The sequence below is a fragment of the Salvelinus sp. IW2-2015 genome, linkage group LG2, assembly GCF_002910315.2.
Source record: "Salvelinus sp. IW2-2015 linkage group LG2, ASM291031v2, whole genome shotgun sequence".
Classification (NCBI taxonomy): domain Eukaryota; kingdom Metazoa; phylum Chordata; class Actinopteri; order Salmoniformes; family Salmonidae; genus Salvelinus; species Salvelinus sp. IW2-2015.
The window spans coordinates 27,201,815-27,207,748 of record NC_036839.1 but is presented as its reverse complement, the minus strand read 5'-3'; the positions used below and the strand labels follow the sequence as shown (position 1 = coordinate 27,207,748).

The 5,934-nt window shown below is 44.0% G+C and overlaps 1 protein-coding gene across 1 annotated transcript in view; it reads left to right on the top strand.

The window, feature by feature from the left end:
- Positions 1 to 5,934, top strand: part of map2 (microtubule-associated protein 2) — a 188,943-nt gene that overhangs the window by 138,099 nt on the left and 44,910 nt on the right. The window lies entirely within an intron of this gene.

Below are 5,934 nucleotides of genomic sequence, written 5' to 3'. Positions count from 1 at the left end.
CAAAATAAAATAATAAATAATAAATAATTGAATAATAATTGAAATTGTTGCTTCTTGCATTTATATTTTGTTCAGTACATCAGGCACAACATCACTGGGTTGAAGAGAGATTGACATTGAAGACATGAAATCCAGTTTAATGATCTTGATCTCAGGTGATCTTGAGGGTGTTAATTGATGGTCCATAATTACAGTATCGATTGTTCTGTTCTATTTTCCAGCTAGTTTGAAAATACTTGGCATGAATAACTTCTACTGAAGTTGTTAAAACGGACACTTTCAGGTTTTCACGTTTTCTTGAATAGTTTTGGGTTGATTGGATTAATTGACTGCAATGACACTTGGGTTTGGCAGTGGTACGTATTTGCTCATGTCTGGATGACACTCTCCTTTTCACTCTGAAATGGAGCCACAGAAAGCAGGATAATTTGAGTGGGTGAGTGTGCTGTGTGAGTGTTCCCAGAAGACGTTTTGTGTGTGTTGGTACACATGCGTGTGTGCCTTCGTGTGTGTGTGCTGGTGTGTGTGTGTGTGTGTGTGTGTGTGGTGTGTGTGTGTGTGTTGTGTGTGTGTGTGTGTGTGTGTGTGTGGTGTGTGTGTGTGTGTGTTTGTGGTGTGTGTGGTGTGTGTGTGTGTGTGTGTGTTGTGTTGTGTGTGTGTGTGGTGCGTGCGGTGCGTGCGTTGCGTGCGTGCTGCGTGCGTGCGTGCGTGCGCATGTCTGGTGGGTGGAAAATGGTCCTGAAACAGCTCCATGTCGTGACCACCGAAGCTCTCCCACGCCCAACTAACTATCCCACTGAAATACACTGTTGCCATGTCAATTACACGGTTTAGAAGACTGACATTCCAAAAACACTAAATGATGATAGTGAAACTCATGAATGTAAAATAAAGGACATGATATGGATGTACAGTATATTATTGGAGTCCATATGCACAGGAGTCATGGATGTATGGCTGTCCAATTACAACATACTGTATATCCACAAACCCTACCCACACACAGGCACACACTAGGGCTGGGAAGTGCCAGGGACCTCGCGATACTTAGGTGCCATCTACGATATGCATTGCGATTTGATACTGCAATGTTATTGCGATTCAATGTTCCAAACATATTGCTCACTATATGTCTGCTGCAGAGAGATGAGAGCCATGAGAACATGAGCAGTTATGGAAATAAAAGAGCTGAAAACATGTTTGACTCACCATTTAGAAAGAAGACTGAGACCAAGCTATAGAACAGTGTTTGATCTTTTTTGGTTACTGTACCACCAACAGAATTTTGCTCTGCCCCAGTGTAGCCCTGAATGTACCCCCTCATGTTCATTTGACCAGTAGGCCTATGATCTCATGAGTCTTCTCAAGTACCCCCTGTGGATAGGTCCTAGTACCCCTGGTTGGGAACCACTGCTATAGAGAGAGAGAAATACAGCCGACAGCACTAGCTAACGTTAAAACTGGAATCCTTAATGGGTGAAACTACACGTCGGTTTGCATTATTACAACAACAAAGACATCTCCGCAAACAATGAATCCTGTTTATTTCCTTGGACATCATTGCACGTGCGTTTAGAACAGCATCATATGCGCTGCAATGTTTCCTTAATGTGCGACGCTCCACCAGAGCTCCCCACTTTTGCTTCGTCAACAAAAACATTTTATGTTAGGACAAATAATGTCTGACAGTTTTTTAAACCTCGAATACACTACTGCCGTGCAGGAAAATTCTCAGCAACAAAATAGTGATCAATTAAGATCCTACATCTGTAGGTCTAATGTGGTAAAGTTATCACTAGATAAAATAGTTTCTGACCAGTGGAGGGTATCTGGGTCGTATTCATTAGTGCACACCGTTGCAAAACATTTTGCAACAAAAAAACGAAACATGCTTCCTTTGCTTTCGTTTGGTTCATAGTTAGTACGACCCTGGGACGACCACACAATTGTTGGCTCAAAGTTATCTTCCAATCACAGGCCCAGGCCCAAGACCATTCTGATTGGCCAGTAGTTGTGGCTGCTGTCTTCCTGCCTGAAGCTGTGTTTCCATGGTGATTTCTGCAGTTAGAACGCTGCAATGCTCCAAGTATAGATTGAAGTATAGATGTTTAATATGTAGAGAACCAAAAAAAAAAAAATCTGCCTTAGATAGACAGAAAGCAATCATTAAATGCATTATCACACACACACACACACACACACACACACACACACACACACACACACACACACTCTTGACATGTCCCGGCCCTTCCCACCCCTCCAGAGGAAGCATAGCGATTCTGAGTGTGAAAAAAAGAGGTCCTTTTGGCCGATGTCAGTGGACAGAAATGGTGCTGTTGGTGGTATGCGTGTAGGGGTTAGAGAGCCGTGTCAGGTCCGGACAGCTGTCAGAGTAGATCTACCATGGTGGTAGTGCTGGGGGAGTAAGCCCAGAGCAGAGTATATCCCAGATCAGCCCTCTGGAGGCCACATAGCAACACTGACCCTCAACATGTAGTAGCCTCTCTCTATCCCGGGATGCGACGTCTGTCTGTCAGCACATCTATGGCATCATACATCTATGGAGGGTTAGTGTGTGAGCCAGCCTTGACGTCACTGAAGAGAAGGACTATGCTGTTTTAAAAAAATTCTGAATTGCTTTAAATGGGCTGTCTGTTATAAGGATGCCTGTAATGTACTTGTATTACTACTGTTAGCTAATTTACTATTACAGTTCATCACATTTCCAGCAGATAATGCTCATTGGAGGAATTACTCAGCAAAAAACAGCCATTATAGTATTTATTCACATCTTTACTATTTACAGTGACTTTCAGAGGAGCTTTAAAGGATTAACCAGAGAGAGAGAGTGATATATATATATAGCTGTCTCTTATACACATCTAGATGTGTATAAGAGACAGGTGCGTGCGTGCGTGCGTGCGTGCGTGCGTGCGTGCGTGCGTGCGCATGTCTGGTGGGTGGAAAATGGTCCTGAAACAGCTCCATGTCGTGACCACCGAAGCTCTCCACCGCCAACTAACTATTCCCACTGAAATACACTGTTGCCATGTCAATTACACGGTTTAGAAGACTGACATTCTCAAAAACACTAAATGATGATAGTGAAACTCATGAATGTAAAATAAAGGACATGATATGGATGTACAGTATATATTGGAGTCCATATGCACAGGAGTCATGGATGTATGGCTGTCCAATTACAACATACTGTATATCCACAAACCCTACCCACACACAGGCACACACTAGGGCTGGGAAGTGCCAGGGACCTCGCGATACTTAGGTGCCATCTACGATATGCATTGCGATTTGATACTGCAATGTTATTGCGATTCAATGTTCCAAACATATTGCTCACTATATGTCTGCTGCAGAGAGATGAGAGCCATGAGAACATGAGCAGTTATGGAAATAAAAGAGCTGAAAACATGTTTGACTCACCATTTAGAAAGAAGACTGAGACCAAGCTATAGAACAGTGTTTGATCTTTTTTGGTTACTGTACCACCAACAGAATTTTGCTCTGCCCAGTGTAGCCCTGAATGTACCCCCTCATGTTCATTTGACCAGTAGGCCTATGATCTCATGAGTCTTCTCAAGTACCCCCTGTGGATAGGTCCTAGTACCCCTGGTTGGGAACCACTGCTATAGAAGGAGAAATACAGCCGACTAGCACTAGCTAACGTTAAAACTGGAATCCTTAATGGTGAAACTACCACGTCGGTTTGCATTATTACAACAACAAAGACATTCCCGCAAACAATGAATCCTGTTTATTTCCCTTGGACATCATTGCACGTGCGTTAGAACAGCATCATATGCGCTGCAATGTTTTTTCCTTAATGTGCGACGCTCCACCAGAGCTCCCCACTTTTGCTTCGTCAACAAAAACATTTTATGTTAGGACAAATAATGTCTGACAGTTTTTAAACCTCGAATACACTACTGCCGTGCAGGAAAATTCTCAGCAACAAAATAGTGATCAAATTAAGATCCTACATCTGTAGGTCTAATGGGTAAAGTTATCATCTAGATAAAATAGTTTCTGACCAGTGGAGGGTATCTGGGTCGTATTCATTAGTGCACACCGTTGCAAAACATTTTGCAACAAAAAAACGAAACATGCTTCCTTTGCTTTCGTTTGGTTCATAGTTAGTACGACCCTGGGCAGACCACACAATTGTTGGCTCAAAGTTATCTGCCAATCACAGGCCCAGGCCCAAGACCATTCTGATTGGCCAGTAGTTGTGGCTGCTGTCTTCCTGCCTGAAGCTGTGTTTCCATGGTGATTTCTGCAGTTAGAACGCTGCCAATGCTCCAAGTATAGATTGAAGTATAGATTGTTTAATATGTAGAGAACCAAAAAAAAAAAAAATCTGCCTTAGATAGACAGAAAGCAATCATTAAATGCATTATCAATCAATATGGACAGACCTTAGTTAATATTTAATTGACACACTATGATTGACAAGATATGGTTGGTTTACACATGTCACTGACGACTGTTTGTGTGTGTGTGTGTGTGTGTGTGTGTGTGTGTGTGTGTGTGTGTGTGGGGAAAAATTTTGAATTGCTTTAAATGGGCTGTCTGTTATAAGGATGCTGTAATGTACTTGTATTACTACTGTTAGCTAATTTACTATTACAGTTCATCACATTTCCAGCAGATAATGCTCATTGAGGAATTACTCAGCAAAAAACAGCCATTATAGTATTTATTCACATCTTTATCTCTTTACAGTGACTTTCAGAGGAGCTTTAAGGATTAACAGAGAGAGAGAGTGATATATATATACACTGCTCAAAAAAATAAAGGAACACTTAAACACACAAATGTAACTCCAAGTCAATCACACTTCTGTGAAATCAAACTGTCCACTTAGGAAAGCAACACTGATTGACAATAAATTTCACATGCTGTTGTGCAAATGGAATAGACAAAAGGTGGAAAGATAGGCAATTAGCAAGACACCCCCAATAAAGGAGTGGTTCTGCAGGTGTGACCACAGACCACTTCTCAGTTCCTATGCTTCCTGGCTGATGTTTTGGTACTTTTGAATGCTGGCGGTGCTTTCACTCTAGTGGTAGCATGAGACGGAGTCTACAACCCACACCAGTGGCTCAGGTAGTGCAGGCTCATCCAGGATGGCACATCATGCGAGCTGTGCCAAGAAGGTTGCTGGGTCTGTCAGCGTAGTGTCCAGAGCATGGAGGCGCTACCGGGAGACAGGCCAGTACATCAGGAGACGTGGAGGAGGCCGTAGGAGGGCAACAACCAGCAGCAGGACCGCTACCTCCGCCTTTGTGCAAGGAGGAGCACTGCCAGAGCCCTGCAAAATGACCTCCAGCAGGCCACACAATGTGCATGTGTCTGCTCAAACGGTCAGAAGACTCCATGAGGGTGGTATGAGGGCCCGACGTCCACAGGTGGGGTTGTGCTTACAGCCAACACCGTGCAGGACGTTTGGCATTTGCCAGAGAACACCAAGATTGGCAAATTTGCCACTGGCGCCCTGTGCTCTTCACAGATGAAAGCAGGTTCACACTGAGCACATGAGCACATGTGACAACGGGACAGAGTCTGGGATGCCGTGGAGAACGTTCTGCTGCCTGCAACATCCTCCAGCATGACCGGTTTGGCGGTGGGTCAGTCATGGTGTGGGGTGGCATTTCTTTGTGGGGCCGCCAGCCCCTCCATGTGCTCGCCAGAGGTAGCCTGACTGCCATTAGGTACCGAGATGAGATCCTCAGACCCCTTGTGAGACCATTATGCTGACACATGCACATTTGTGGCTGCTGGAGGTCATTTTGCAGGGCTCTGGCAGTATATAGAGAGAGTGTGAGAGAGAGTGTGAGAGAGAGTGTGTGAGAGAGAGAGAGAGAGAGAGAGAGAGAAGAGAGAGAGAGAGAGAGAGAGAGAGAGAGACCG